Genomic DNA, 16,603 nt, shown 5'->3' with positions numbered 1-16,603 from the left:
GTAGGGCTCGCGGTGGTGATGGCGTCAGTGATGAACTCCCTTCCTCTTTAGCCCAGAGACGGAGGATGACCGGGCGGCTTACGTCACGTGACTATCCCCGATTTCCCGTGCCGGCGGGTTGGCGTGATGCTTTATCTTGGTCAAGTTTGCTTGGAAGTAAATCCCGTCGCTTTCAAGGGAATTTTACTTCCTGGTAAATCAGTCCCCCTCCTAGCCTTTGAGTGCATCGCATACATCAGCACTGCAGGCAGGGGTGGAGGAGTGCCTAGGTGATGCTTTCTGTTCCTAGCCAAGAGGGGCGGGAGGAGAACCTTGCTCTGCCTTGGCATGCCGGGATCTAACATGATAAAGAGGCAGTGCTTAATATATATCTTTAAAATCTCACTATAAGAATTTGATAACTCACACAGCGGTTCGTGACTTCCCTTCATAATGTGTCCACACCTTTAGCCTTGATGTTTCTGGTGGTGTTGCCCACAGTGAACATTTCCTTGTTGGCAAGCAACTGTTAAGCAACTATTGCATAGCTACAGGAAAGTTTTGAAACCATATGGAGAGATCTTTCAAACCTTTCCTTCATAATAATGAGTCATCAGAATCTCTGTGTGTGAAGAGCATTTTATTCTTCTGTGTGTAACTATGTTCTATTCATGTGCAGAACTCTTGAGTAGAAGCTAAAAGGCAGATTGCCTTCCTGCCCAAGTTTGCACCAAGCATTTGAAGCAATATACTGTTGATTTTCTCATTTTCCTCTTTGTTCCTCTCTTTCTTTTTAGCCATTGCATTATTTTACTGTATCTCTCTCTCATATCTGTTAAATTCAGGAATAACACTTTAGTCACTTCAGGAGTTCTGTTTTTAAACTCTATAGTTCTCCTCTGTAAATGCCTGTTATCTCTCTTTTAAGTCAATCACGAGTCTTTTTCTGTTCAGCAATAGAAGATAATTTGTGGGCTAAATACTGAATTCTCAATTTTATTTTCATCTAAGCTGTAATGTATATCCATTGTTCTCACAAGAAAGTCAGATATCTTTTACAGCCTTACAAGCATGACCAAGAACCAAGAAAATCCTTGTTAATGTTTTCCTTTTAATATGGAACAACCCAAATTATGCTTATAACAAAAACCAAAGAAAACAGCTTTATTTTGGTTTGCATCCAGACTTGCACTCATGCAGTGGCACAGACTGTAGCACTTGAGCCACACCCTCCAAGTGCTGTTCTTGAGAATTGTGCAACATTCAGAAATTGTGTGGAATCTGGTGCAGGGGGCTGCAGGAGACCCCAGGAATCAGATGAAAGCACATTCCATCAGTGGAAAACTTGCAGATGGTTTCCAGGGATTTCGGGGAGGGGGGTGTTGCTGACACATGAGTAGACAAGCAGCCTCCCAGTTCCAGGGGTCCCTCTCCCCAAATGCCCCGTGTGCTCATGCGGGGCATCCTGGGACTTCTGGGGGCTAAGCAGCCCCCGATCCCCTCAGCCGCCACTGGCTCCGTGACGAAGCTGGTAGTCGTGTGGGCAGCCGATTTGGCAACCCAGGACTACAGTTTGATTGTCTGCAGGCTAAGTCCGCTCTCCCCACAAACCACCGCAAGGCGCTTCGCACCACTCGTGTGAAGCGCCTCGATTAGTTTGAATGTCAGCCACTAGCTTTGCTGAAATGGCACACTGCCATGCAGGGGTGTTTGTAGCAAGACTGGAATGGGCCCTGGGACAAGTGAAGATGGGCCCCTGCCTGCCCACTGCCTTCTTCAGCGAAGCACAAGAGAGAGAGCAAAGAGTAAGCTATCACCCAGCCAGTGTGCCCCCCCCCCCCCACTTTCTCAGATGCCCAGGGAAATTTGTGTCCCTTCCTTGTGTTAATCTGCCATTCTCTTTGAAGGCAGAAAAAATTGTCAGCTGCTGGGTTTTATTCCTTTGATGTTTTATGTGTACTTTAAAGTGAGTAGCAAGTTTAGGTTATGTATTTGTTTTCTATAGAAACCATTTAGGATCAGTATATACAAATGGCTATCAGCAGAATGTGGAATCATGTCCATCAAAGGCTCCCTCACTTTAAGAAAGGTGATTTTCAAGTGCACAAATCACCCCAGGAATTCTTGTTCACTTGAACACTGGGAACTAAATAAAAACTTTCAGAAGATTTCTTGGGGTTAGTACATGTGAACAAAAAGGCAATTGTGTAAATGCACACAGCTTTTAGAAATTCCAGTGTGGCAAGGAAACCTTTTCAGGCTTTTAAAGGAAATCCATGATTTAGGTTGTGTTCTGTTTAAGTGAAGCAACTTCATTCTTATGGCCTACTTCTGCTTTGGTGTTTAATGCCCAACCTTTGTAGATTTTTAATTTGTCAGTTCATACAAATCACACTCAGCTGAGACTAAAGACTGGCTTTGTTAAGTGCAATTGCAATCACACATAGGGGCAAGGAAAATTCACAATGCAAGAATTCTTTGACAAAAAAATAGGAAGGTATTTTTAAAGGGGAGGAAATCAGCAACAATATTTGATCGAATGTTAAAGAAATTACAGAGAGAAAAGCATGTTTCATAAAATGAAAAATCCCCAAGGACAAAAACTTACATAACTAATCCCACACCCCAGAAAGATCTCAGCAGTGAATGCTCATAGGTTGAGGTGAGTCTGAAGCAACAGTGCTGCTCACCTCTGCTTTCTGCTTAAATGCATTTGTGTTACATTCACATAAAACATATTATGGACTATATATTGGAGAGGCATGAAGGAGTCTGCTCTTACAGAATCTTAAGTTCTATAAAATGGAAGATTTCAGCTGAGCATTAGTGCAAATCATGGAAATGTGAAAAATTGGGTAAATAAAATTCAGCTGAAATCCATATCATAAATATGCAGTGCATCTGCAAGAATTAAAAAGAAACTAGCCAACCCCGCACAGAGCATCTGTGCGGCGCTTTGGGGCTGGCTGTTTCCCCCTCCCTCTTCCTCCTGCCCTGGTCTCTCGGCTCTTCCCTTCCCTCTGGCCCGTGCTCTCCAGCCCTCCTCCCCTCCAGTTCCTCCCCACACACAGGGCGGGTGGCCAAGAAGGGCCCCGCCGCCACCGTTTTTTCTCCCTCCAGTCCACCCACCGCCCGCCGCCACCTTTCTCTCCCGCAACCCGCCGCCGCCTTTCTCTTCCCCGGCCCGCTGCCTGCCACCGCCTTTCTCTTTCCCCGCTCGCTGCCCGCCGCCGCGTTTCTGCCGCCTTTCTCTCCCCGGCCCGCTGCCCACCGCCGCCTTTCTCTCCCCGGCCCGCTGCCCCCCACCGCCTTTTTCTCCCCCCGCTCGCTGCCCGCCGCCACCTTTCTCTCCCCCCGCTCGCTGCCCGCCACTGCCTTTCTCTCCCTCTGCCCGCCACTGCCTTTCTCTCCCTCTGCCCGCCGCCCTCTTTCTCTCCCACCGTCCGCTGCCCACCGCCGCCTTTCTCTCCCCTCTCTTTCACCCACCAGCCAGCAGGCGGCCACTGTCTGCTGGCTGGTGTTCTCCACTTTGTTCCCCCTCTCCTCCTCAGTCCTCACTCGCCAAATCCGGGGCACGCATGTCCCAAGGCACACATGTCACACTCACCCCCTCTGGCGCCAGGCCAGGGCCAGTCCTTCCCACTGCCTCCTGACTCCCAGCCCAGGCTGATGGCCCCTCCTCACAACTGGCGCCTAGCCAATCAGGCGCCTCCACTGGCCAAACAGAGCTCAGCCAATCAGGTGCCTCCCTTGCCAGCACTGCATTGCCTTGCCACATCCCCATGCTGGCTGGCTAAGAGAAATAACAACAACAACAACAACAACAACAACAACATTTATATCCCACTCTTCCTCCAAGGAGCCCAGAGCGGTGTACTACATATTTAAGTTTCTCTTTCACAACAACCCTGTGAAGTAGGTTAGGCTGAGAGAGAAATGACTGGCCCAGAGTCACCCAGCTAGTATCTATAATTACTTTATATAATCTATTATATAATCTATAATAGTATCTATAATTACTTTATAGTAATTATAAAGATGGCATACTTTAAATTATGATTTTATTGAATAATATGTGAGCCCATAAAATTAACAGAGACCTCTGTCCCTCACTATTACATAAGCTGAGCGTCTGTTGAGGATGGGAGATAATCTGTTTTGTATTTTCTTGGCTTTTGGCATTATGTGCTTGAACTACACTTGTTGAAGTCACTGACAAACATCCGTCATTTTGTAATTTCTGACTGTGCCATCTGTTAGTCTGGTCCTAAAAGCTTCAGATCAGCTCCTGCTTCTGAAAAGTTGTAAACTTGGTGAACCAAAGGTCAGCTGCAATAAGCCAATGCTGGAACTTTGAAGATTGCTGAGAACTGAAAAAGCCAAACTCTGTCTATACACTCTGTGTATGACTTTTGTCCAAGATATATCAGGGAATGTTGAGCCACAAGATGAACTTTACATAGCAAAATGTTTTGAAAACATTGGAGTTTGGCATGAAAGATGGCTTGCGCCTGTCAAGGTTATGTTAAGGTCTGGGAATCAAGCCAAATGTTGAATTGCATACTCTCCAACATTTCACCAATGGAAATAGGGACATGCCTGTGAATGTGTAGGGGGTGTGACCAAGCAACTGGGAGGCATGGTGTACAATGTGCTATAAGCGTGGGATACAGTTCTGACTACAAGCATGTCACAAATGGAAAGCAGGTAATAAAGTGCATGCAGAGTGCATTATTCCGGATTACCAAAGCAGATGAGTCAGATTGGTACTTTTGAAAACATGGTATAAATCAGCCAGTACTTTCTGGAGACTTCAAAAGGAATTACAGAAATATTAAGGAACATAGTAAAGAAGTAATAATTTATTACAGTCAGTGATCAGATTAATAAGGAACATAATGTTGATGCAATTCCTGACAGAAAAGGAAGATTGGAACATTTTGGGTCAGGGTGGATTTGATTTAAATCAAACTGATTTAAATCACAATTTAAATCACGATTTAAATCACTAGCAGGGTAGATAAAAATCAATGATTTAAAAAAAATAATCAAAAAAATCTGATTTAAATCAAAAAAATCTGATTTTTTAAAATTATTTTTTAAAAAAATCATTGATTTTTATCCACTCTGCTAGTGATTTAAATCGTGATTTAAATCAGTTTGATATAAATCAAATCCACCCTGTTTTGGGTTCTCTCCTCTTCCTGGTTTCCCTGGAAAAGAGATACAGATATAAAAGGCCAAGAGAGAAAGCATTTGGGAGAAAAGACAAGGGAGCATGTCGAAGGGAGAGGAAACAGATTCCTCCACCCAAGGAATGAATCTCTCTGCCTCTTCCTTTCCTTACATTGCTGGAATCCCAACAATATATCCCAGGCAGTTGTGACTTCTTTTGAAATGTTAGAGTGTTTTAAGAGAAGTACAGAAAGAAGTACAGGAAAATAGATGAGTAAGAAAGTATTTGCTGTTAGGAAATGCTTTGCATTGTATTCCTGCATTATTCATTTCCCCACTGTTCAAATATTTTGTTTGCCATCTCATTTCGTCTATATTATCACATCATATCCCATTGCTTGTACATGAGGTCTAGTGCCAGAATAAACCACTGTTTATTTTAGTGAAATCATTGTGTTGGTACTTTTGGAGTCCATGCGTGTTCTTTTCTCTCATGCATTTAGGTTCCTGAGATGGACCACTGGGACAATTAAAGAACCTAATTGTAATTCTAAACTATAGATAGATAGATAGATAGATAGATAGATAGATAGATAGATAGATAGATAGAGATAGAAATAGATATATATATACACACACATACATTTTAATGTCTATTAGTTTTTACTCTCTGATTGGTCAATGATTGTAAATAAAATTACAATTACAATAAAGAACCTAATTTTCACCACCCAGGGCTCTGTGATACACGAGCAGGTGAAAAAGAATAAGCCTGGGATTACATTTACCATTAAAACTCCACCTTCTAGTATCTGACAATTTCCGTTGTTTGGTAGGTCCTCTTCTATGAGAACAGGAGATAAAGATAGAATTCTGTGCTATTGGAAATACTGATCTGTAAAGTTTGCTGTAGTTTATTAAGACTTTGGACCTTATTAACATCCCAACAGACTCATGGGGTCACAAAGCTGCCAAGGCACTTCCATAGGAGACAGAAAACTGAATGGTGCATTCATTGTCTATTACTGTCTTCTGTCAATTAAAGTTTCAAAATAGGACATCTGTATGTCTGTAAAATCTCACATGATGTTCCTCTTTTGATAATAATAGTTTAGCACAGAGCAAGCATCAAAGCCACACATGTGCAGGTGGCTGGAGTTCCCCAGTCACATACTTGCATAAGCCTGAGACAGAGGGAAGGATAGGCCCAAGGGGCAGCCAGGAAGGTATGTATGCCTGCAGAATACTAGGGGTGTGCAAGGAACTGGCTGGCCCGGTTTGGTTAAGAGTCCAGATGAACCAGACTAGCCAAGTCCGGTCCGGCCCCCACTGAACCCCTCCACCCCGGTCCTATCTGGGTCCGGACAGTTCGTGGATTTTAAAAAAAAACAAACCCTAAATGAATAGAAAAGTACCTTCTTGTATGCCGCGGGGGTGGGGATGGGGGTCCACGAGGGTTCCCCTACCCCCCCACCGGCCTCTGAAATCACTGCCACAGCCCAGGAATCTGAGCATTTTTGACTTGTTCATTACTACTCTGTAGTAAGCGGCGGTGGCCATTTTGGCTGCTGCTGCGCATGTGTAAATGGCCTCTGTGAGGCCATGGCTTTGCAGAGGCCATTTACACATGTGCGGTGGTGGGCAAAATGGCTGCCACCGCTTTCTACAGAGGCCCAAATGGGCCAAAAATGCTCAGATTCCCAGGCCACGGCAGTGATTTCAGAGGCCGGCGAGGGGGAGGGGAACCCTCGCAGACACCACCACCCACGGCATACAGGAAGCCCCCCCAAGGGCCTAAAGGTACTTTTATATTCATTAAAAAAAAATTAAAAATCCATGAACTGTCTGGAGGTTTGGTTCTGGTCCAGATGGAATCAGGGCGGGGGGGGGGGGGGTCAGTTCGATCCTGAGCTCCTGGACCGCCAGACCGGTCTGCACATCCCTACAGAATACAAGTGATATGTAAAGTCTCATAAGCAGAAGCTTTAATAGTGATGTTATCCCTAAAATACAAACTAATGATTTTCTACTTATTTGAATGCCATATCAGTCTGGCCTTTTAAATTTAAAATAGCAACATTAAACCATTTCTGTTCAACACTTACCCTAAAGAATGCTGGCTAAGTTTATAAAATGAGTGAATTAGAGAAATTCAAGATTGATATATAAGTGTAACACCAGTAGAAGTAATTGGTGGATGTAATACCATTGAAGTAAATCATAGGCCCGGTTTGGACATAACGCCAAACCAGAGGTAAATGTGCCAGAGGTTTGAGTTGGTGATCATCTGAAAGTGTGAAGCTGTGGTTTAGTCTCCAACCACAGTTCTGTTTTCATTCCCAAACTTGAATTAGAAACCGTCGGTTTGTAGTGAGTTTTGCTGCTGAAACCTGAGGTTAGAAGGCAGCATTGTGTCATACGAATTCTGCCACTATAACCTGGGTTCCATGCACAAGCTCCTCCCGCCACCATAGAGGCCGACTCAGAGCAGCCTATAGATGTATCAGTTCTATAAGGTGGCCACGTTTCTCACTGGCCACCTTTCGGAGCTGATAACTCACCCTCTGTAACTCCTCCTGCCCTTGCTTGGCAACAGGGACGGCAGTCCCTGCAGTTCCCAAATTTAAAGGGATGGAACAGCATTGGGGAAAGCGTGCTTTAAATAAAAGAAGAACAGACACATGTGCGAAGGAGCATGTTTGACCTAACACCTGAACTAGCCCCATTCCTGGAGCTCTCAGATTTTATCAATGGGGTGTGGTTTCTTTGGTCTTAGTGTACACAAAGCAGGGTGGGGGGACCAGACTAAGGGACATACTTGAGAATTCCAGGGAAGGCACTGCTTGCTGATCCTGGGAAGGCCTGGGGCTGCTCATCTGGTACTCCAAGAACGTATCTTATTGACTTCCTAGGAGGGGATATGTATATTAAGGCAGGCAAAGCATCCTGGGGTTTGGTTCACTGTAACCAAGGTTGCCACCAGGCTTGCAGACAAGGAGAAGCAAGGAGAAAAACCCAGCTCACTCTTGTCCTTGTGCCAGTTAGCCTTTCCATGAGAGAACCAGTCCACCAGAGAAAACAGAAACACTACTTTGTTTTCAGCTCTCCATTTAACTGCACTCTCATGAGGCAAACCTTCCAACTATAGGGGGGCCCACTGTTTAGGGGATCCCAGAAGCACTGGTTAAAAACATAACTCATACTCTGCACCTTCCCAATCAGTTAACCAGGTGGCAGGACTAGAGGGCCCCAGAGGGGCTTTTGGGAAGAAGAAGAAGAAGAAGGAATGCCCAGGTGAGGAAGGAGCAATGGAGTCTAAAAGCTAAAAGCCATGTGTGTAAAGCTCTCTAGTGGTACTACTAAAGTAAGTATCCAGCCTCCTGATCCTGCTATAACTTACTCCCATAACAAAACAATGTGTAACATACATAGGTATTTAAAATATTTGCCACTGAAGAATACTCAACTAGAGTTGAAACATGTCATGGCATATCCATGAACAGATGCTAGCAAAACTATGCTCCCTCAGCTAAAACAAGACATTGGGAAGATTGACTTGGACTTCTCCCATCTTATTGATGAGTTTCTGGACTATTGGACTTTTTAATTTGATATAGAGATCATCTCAAGGACTATTTTATGAGTATATAAATATAGTTTTATTGGTTGAGTTTTATAACACCTTACATAATTGAATAGTGTTCCCTAAGGGTTTATTATAATTAAATTAAAATAATATATGTATATATTTGGATTCTCTTTTGATGCCACCACACAGTGTTGCCACCGGTCTAGGACAGCTTGGGTGTTGCTGGTGCTACTGGGCCTGCTGGTTGGCCCTCACCAGCACCCCCAACACCCTCCATTTTCTGTTGCTGTGAAGGTCCTGTGGCAACAGGAATGATATCCTCCAGCTCCAGCTTCTCCTCAGTCTTGGACTAGGCAGGGGTCACACTGAGAGGGGGGATCAGTGGGGAGGAGGGGGGATCTGGCTGGGCTAGAAAGAAGAGGTCCTTCTTCCCAGGCTGTGCTCCGCCCCCCACTACTACCACCTCAGCCTCCATAGGCAGCCGCAGTGCGGGAGCAGGCATCACCGAAAGGGTGAGCTTGCACACAATGACCAGCTCCTGGAAGATTTGGGGAGTAGGCCCCTCTCACTGCTGCCCCCCCCAACCAGCATCACCCCTCCCTCTGCCCACCCTGCTCCTAGACCTACTCTGCACCCTCCTCGACATCCCTTCCCACAAACTAGGCCCGAGTAAACAAGAAAAACCAAGTAACTACACACAAAAGCACCTAAGCACAGAACCAGAACCTAACTACTACACACCAACCACAAAAACCAACCAAGTCTACTACAACAAAAGCACTACAACCTAGAACAACAACAGCACACCTGAAACCTAAGCGCAGAAAAGAAAAAAACACAGGCACCCCCCCCCCCAAACCTAAAAAGAACCACCAAACAAAACTAACAAGAACTAACCAAGAAATCTATATATATAATTCTCCTGGGTGTGCCCAGGAGAAATGCGTCCCGGCAGCCCAGCTGATTGGCTGGGCTGCAGGGGGCGCCCGATTGGTTGGCAGCACACTTAGGAGAATTCGCTTGCTGGGCGGCTGCGGAGGCAAGGCGGCGGGCCCAGGGCCGCAGAAGCGGAGCCCAGCAAGGTGGCGGCGGCGGCTGCGGCCGTGAGGCGGGGCGAGGCGGCGGGCCCAGAGCGATGGCGGCGGGCCAGGCCGTGGTGGCGGGGCCCAGCGAGCGGCGGGCCCAGCGAGGCGGGGCAAGGCGGCGGGGCCCAGCGAGGCGGCGGGGCCGGGCCCAGCCGTGGAAGCGAGGCAGCAGGACTGGCCGGGCCACGGAGGCGAGGCGGCGGGACTGGCCGGGCTGGGCCCGGCCGCGGAGGCAAGGCGGCGGGCCTGATGGCAGCACTCTGGGGCCGGCCGTGGCATCGGCGGCGGCACTCTGGGGCCGGCCAGGCCCACTGGCGGCGGCCGCCGCACTCTGCCCCGCCGGAGACGGGGGGCGGGAGGAGAGAGAGAGGTAGCCTGGCCTGGCCGGGCCTGGCCGCGGAAGCGAGGCGGCGGGACTGGCCGGGCCTGGCCGCGGAGGCGAGGCGGCGGCCGCCGCACTCGGCCACCGCAGGGCGGCGGCAGCCGCACGGGTCAGCTAGTAGAAATAAATATAAAATGGGGGCAGGTGTCTCACCAATCTGACTGGCATGGTCAGGTGTCAGTGACAGAAAGACAGATGGGGTCAGGTGGCAGTGGCAGAGAGGTGGGTGGGTCAGGCAGCGGTGGCATAGATGCAGGCGGGTCAGGTGGCGGCAGCACGAGGCGGGCAGGTCAGGCAGCAGCAGTGGGAGATGGGCGGGTCAGGTGGCAAAGGCGAGAGGTGGGCAGGTCAGGTGGTGGCGAGAGGCAGGTGGGTCAAGGTGGCAACAGAAAGGTGGGCAGGTCAGGCGGTGATGGCGGGCAGGTCAGGGGGCAGTGGCAAGAGGCATACAGGTCAGGCGGCAGTGGCAAGAGGTGGACAGGTCAGGCGGCAGCAGTGAGAGGTGGACAGGTCAGGCGGCAATTGCAAGAGGCAGGCCAGTCAGGCGGCAGTTGCAGGAGGTGAGCAGGTCAGGCAGCAGCAAGAGGCAGGTGGTTTAGGTGGCGGCAAAAAGCAGGTAAGTCAAGGTGGCAACAGAAAGGTGGTCAGGTCGGACAGTGATGGCAGAAAGGCGGGCAGGTCAGGTGGTGGCAAGAGGCATGCAGATCAGGCAGCAGCAGCGAGGGGTGGGCATTTCAGGTGGCAGTTGCGAAAGGTGGGCAGATCAGGCAGTGGCAGTAGAAAGGTGAGAGTCAGGCAGTGGTGGCAGAAAAGTGGGTCGCTCACACAGCAGCGGTCAGAGATGGGTGGGTCAGGCAGTGCGAGATGGGTGGTCAGGCACTCAAAGTGGTTTTGCACACCCCTGCCTCCCTACCTGGGTGGGCCCCAAATATTTTCTTTGCTACTGTGAAGGAATGAGGCCTAGACCTCTTGGGTTTCTGTAAATAAGCCCCTGTATTTTATAGTGCATTAATATTAGGAACATAGGAAACTGCCATATACTGAGTCAGACCACTGGTCTATCTAGCTCAGTATTGTCTTCACAGACTGGCAGCGGCTTCTCCAAGGTTACAGGCAGGAATCTCTCTCAGCCCTATCTTGGAGAAGCCAGGGAGGGAACTTGAAACCTTCTGCTCTTCCCAGAGCAGCTTCATCCCCTAAGGGGAATATCTTGCAGTGCTCACACATCAAGTCTCCCATTCAGATGCAACCAGGGCAGACCCTGCTTAGCTATGGGGACAAGTCATGCTTGCTACCACAAGACCAGCTCTCCTCTCCTAATATTCCCAAACTCTTCTTGTAAATAAGCCCTGCTAAAGGAATTGTGGTATATTATATTCCTAACAACCTTTGCATTATTGTAAATAGGATTTCTGTGCTTGCAAATCCCTATGCATGAAGACATCACGGGCTTGTGACGATCTCTAAACTGTGCAGGCATGCCTCGCAGTTGCTTCAAGATGCTGGCCTGAATGGGTGGGCTCAGCGTCATTCCTGCTCACACCCCACCACCACTAGGGGAGGGGGGAGAAGGACAGCTCCACTCCCGCCACCCCGCAGCCACCCCTTGGCTGTGGTAAGAGCTCCGGCCATTTGGAGGCTCCCCTGGACCTTGGAGGACTGGACCGGGTCCCCAAGGTCCGGGGGTTAGTGCGCTTCTGGTCCCAGAGATTAGCAGTGGGCCCTTCTGAGGACCCTGGGGTAGCAGTGGAGCTTACCTGCTTTTTAAGGGAACCGCGCCCCTCTCCACCCACACTTGCACAAGCCGTTCGTGCACATCCTATATAGCTTAATTTATTTATTTATTAATCATCAATTTGTTAATTAAGTCCATTATTAATTATTAATCTTTATTAATTGCAGCACTGTTGTAGTTTATAAATTTTTCACAATTGTTTAATCAAACATTGCAGCCCTAATGGAAAGACTTCCATTTTCTCCTTTCCCCCCACACTGCTTTGTTCTTCTTACAGCCCCCTTATCTAGGTGCAGAACTGGAAATAAAATGAGAATCTTCTTTTTTCCTCCAGTAACTACTTGTACTACTACTACTAATAATAATAATAATAAGAAGAAAACTAATTAAGTGTACTGCATACCATCTGCCACCTTTTAAAAGATGAATTTCCTTGCTGTTTATAGTTTTAGGTGGCATTTGAACTGCATGTAGCTACAAATTACTAGTTATATCTAGCAGAATATTTTAAATGTTGCATGTGTAGTTCAGTGCACAGGACAAGATCTACTAAGGCTAGGCTACATACAAAGAGTTCATTACTACAATTTCAACTGCCAGTCAAAGCAGCGTTATGAAAATTAAATGCAATATCAATAAAAGACAGACACAACCACATCCATTTCCTGTTGCAATTAAGCAATTCCTGTAGAGATAATAGTGGCCACTTGTGGACTCTTTCATAGAATCAAGATGTCAATGACATGTAATGCTCCACTATTGAAACAGAACTATGTTTCCCAACCCAACTGGAGATATCAAAGAAAAGCAGCTACAGAAATTGTTCAAGTAACAGAAACCAGACATTTCAATATTTTAATATTAATATTGACTGACATTATGAGAAAAATGTATCCCATTAAAAGGACATGTTAGGCAATGCTCGATGGAGGAAAACCATTAACAGTTGGTGACAGCTGGTGTTAACGGTTATACAAAACATAATCCATGTAAAGGAGAAAGGGAGACAATGCCAAAAGCAAAAACAAAGGGAGGATGTCCTAAAAAGAAAAAGAAAGAAAGAAAGAAAGAAAGAAAGAAAGAAAGAAAGAAAGAAAGAAAGAAAGAAAGCTTAACAAAACAAGGGGGGGGGGAATAACAAAAACAACAAAATATACTATACCAAACCAGAAAAGAAAGAAAACCTGTTTGACAAGAGCCTCCTAACCAGCAGTGGCCAATGAGGACTTCTCCAGGGCTGCTGGTGAGGACAGTGAGATATAACTTTTAAAACAGATGGCCTACCTGCCTCCACTATCCAGCATCCTCCGGGAACCAGCAGCATTCAGCCCAGCATCCTGCAGGGAAGGTGCCCCACCACCCCCACTGTTCAGGGGGCCTCCACACATGTGCAGTGTGGTCATTTGAGGAGTCAAAACTGATAAGAGCTGATCTTATGATAGCAAGCACAAATTGTTCCCTTTGCTAAGTAAGGTCTTCTCTGGTTTGCATTTGGGAGGGAGACTACATGTGAGCACTGTAAGATATTCCCCTTAGGGGATGGGGCTGCTCTGGAAAGAGCATCTGCATGCTTGCATGCCAAAAGTTCCAAGTGCCCTCCCTAGCATCTCCAGATAGGACTGGGAAAGACCCCTGAGCTTGTAACCTTGGAGGAACTACTGCCAATTTGTCTAGACAATACTGAGCTAGATGAACCAATGGTCTGACACAGTGAAAGGCACCTTCCTATGTTCCTATGTAACTAAAGGCTAAGGAGGGCTAGAAGGTGAGTTTATTCCCTTTGCCATGTGCTGCTTTTCATGCAAAGACAAGTTAGCCCACCCCTGCTTTACATGAGAATGGGGCTTCATACAAGAATGGGGCAGACACAAAAATGGCCTCCCGGACTCATCTCATTTTGCCCCTCAAGTTTGTATTTCAACCTGCTATCCAGGCATGTCATGTGGTATGCTTTGGTACAACATGCAGCATTAATACCAAGAAAATTATCTTGGAAGTCTCTCAGCCCTGCTGTGCTTCAATTTATCAGTGGATCGGAACGAAGTACTTCTGAAAAATGTGTGACATAATCAAAGGGACATCATTTATCCTGATCTAGGGGAAATTGTTAGACCTATACCTGTAATGCAGTGTTGTAGGCTAGTGTCTGTGACAGGCCCCATTGATCCTTCCCTCACTCCAGTTTCCCTGCAGACAGAGATTCCAACCAGCCAGAAGGGACATCCCAGCTGATGTTTTGTTTTTGTTTTGATCCATTGGCCAGCTGGGAGAAAGCGAGAACATGTCAGAATTTTGGGCTGGTTGACAACATGTTTTGAGTAAATGTCACCAGCATCCTTTGCTCTTTGGTGTGCATGTTTGAATTGCATGTCCAATGCATGCTCACTAGGGCACCCGGTAATCAAGGGCAGCCCTAGCACATTATTTCACACAGTCAGAGGCGTAACTATAGGGGGGGCAGGGGGGGCATGTGCCCCGGGCGCCATCTTTTCTGGTCACTTGGGGGGCGCCGCCATGACCAAATTTTTTAATTTTTTAAAAATTTTTTTGTTAATACAAATGTTTCCTGCTCAGTGCAGCAGCACTGCAGCAGTCAAGGGAGCGTGTCGGTGCCCCCTTCCCCACGAGCGGTCCCTTCCGCGCCGCCTGCGGCCCCCCCATTGCTTTGCTGGCACCTGGCAGCCAGTCAGTGGCCTGGCTTGGCGGCGGCGGCGGGCGCTTGTGAGGAAAAACCTAAGTATAATGTAGTATGTTGGGGGGGCGGGGGGGCGCCATTTCAGTGCTTGCCCCGGGCGCCGTTTTCCCTAGTTACGCCTCTGCACACAGTGCTGCCTGCATGACAGACTGCACTTCATGTTCATGCTTCCACTGCACCCACTCTCACAGGATATGTTAAGCTGAGGTAGGCAGGACAACTGATGGCAGAGCAATACAACAATTGGCACAAGTCTCTGTGAAGGTCGCTCTTCAAATAACCGTATAATCTCCTTACTGTTTAAGCTAAAAATAATTTCTGTAACAAGACCTCACTGAAGACAAAATCCAGCACGTTGTGTTCAAAGATTCCTTCCTCTGGAGAAAGCTCTTCCCTCTGGATACAAGGAATCTTTGGATACAACCAGTGTCATGCTGGGACTGGGAACCCACCCAGCAATGTTTTGGTTTTCTACCTCAGCAAGTTTGCATGATGGAAGTGTGCATGCAATATCCCTCTGAAAGTACTGATAGTTTACTTAAAGAAAATACAGTTCAGCACTGATACATATAGCATCACATTGTATCTCAGGATCTATGTCTTTACACATTCAACATGTGTATTTTGTACTTGGGTACCATATGTGGACCTAAGTGAAAATCACTTTACTTGACTGAGGTAGATTAAACAACTGGCTTTCTGCCTAACCTAATTTACAGAGTTGTTCTGAGTCACTTGATGCTAGTGCCACTTGAAAAAATATGATGTGAATGAACAACTTACTTGCTAGAATTTTGCTTGAGATAGAATAAAAACAGCAACCAAAGCTCTGACTGCATACATGGTTCTGGAGAGCACGTGCATTATATTTCTTTGGATCCTGGCTTATACATTTTTAAATGGGCAAGCAAACTCAAAGGCTTCATGTAAGAGAGAAGTCTACACATGTCTAGTCTACGTCTAAATATATTATAAAACCTTTTAGTAGAAAAAAGGTAATAATTAATTCATCCTGAATCTTAATGCGGGGTGGGGAGGACCTCATCTAGGGATACGTGGTTTCTCACTAGTCATTTTGCATCACGGCTTGAAATCTGCTCCAATTTTCCTGTGTATTCACATGTGCTAAGAGTTTGGCTGCAGAGAGTCAGATTCCAAGGAGATTTCTAAATGCATAATTTCATGACCTTAACTCACAGTGTCACAGTTAGTAATATTCATGTAATGCACTTGAAGATCCCTGGAGGGAAGTCTACACCACCAAGAGTGCAAGAGTATATCCCCCTTTTCTGTTAGCCAATTAGATAAACTGCTAAGTTATTAACAAGTCTTAATTAAGGGGATCTATATGATGAAGGCAATTGTGTGAGTTCTATAAATCAACTGTAACCTTGTGGCATGGAAATTAGTCTACATGATGGCCTAAATTGCTGCCGATAAGTATATGTCTTTATATAAGTGATGACGTTATGTACAGTATACCATGCAAACACATGTTAATTACCATTTGATGTCCTCATGAGAACCCTGTCATCCCTCAAAAGCCTGAAGTAAATGTCTCCCTCTTAACTCTGCCAAGTCTCCAGGCTTTCCTCAGGGATTAGTTTCCAAATAAGCTATCTCCTTTTTTGTATGAAATAATTTATTTACATAACTGGCAACTATGATAGAAGCATCCAAGAAAGGAAGAAGGAATATGCTGTAATGTGCAATGTGCATCTTATAGGTTTACAACTCATAATTGAGGGTTTGCTCATTTTCTTTTCTTGACAGGGCAGAAGCAAACTTTATACTTTGGCACTGGGACCATACGGAAAATATGTTGCCAAGCTCAGCGGAATCCATTCTTTCATGTGGAAATCTGTACCCTGCACACTCTCTCATATATATATACCTTTTGTGTAGACCAGGAATTTGTGGTATTTATGACCAAAAATTGTAAGCCAAACACAGCCCATCAGCC

At 46.4% G+C, this 16,603-nt stretch overlaps 1 long non-coding RNA gene across 1 annotated transcript; it reads left to right on the top strand.

Annotated features, from left to right (window-relative positions):
• The first annotated feature begins 6,796 nt into the window (after positions 1-6,796).
• LOC128340293 (uncharacterized) lies at positions 6,797-16,553 on the top strand. The gene is made up of 3 exons (XR_008313574.1): positions 6,797-6,954; positions 8,377-8,518; positions 16,414-16,553. It is a non-coding gene; the product is annotated as an uncharacterized LOC128340293 (long non-coding RNA).
• Positions 16,554-16,603: the final 50 nt, after the last annotated feature.

The sequence above is a fragment of the Hemicordylus capensis genome, chromosome 1 (assembly GCF_027244095.1).
Source record: "Hemicordylus capensis ecotype Gifberg chromosome 1, rHemCap1.1.pri, whole genome shotgun sequence".
Taxonomy (NCBI): domain Eukaryota; kingdom Metazoa; phylum Chordata; class Lepidosauria; order Squamata; family Cordylidae; genus Hemicordylus; species Hemicordylus capensis.
The sequence above is the reverse complement of the archived record's forward strand: the minus strand, read 5'-3'. Positions and strand labels throughout refer to the sequence as shown.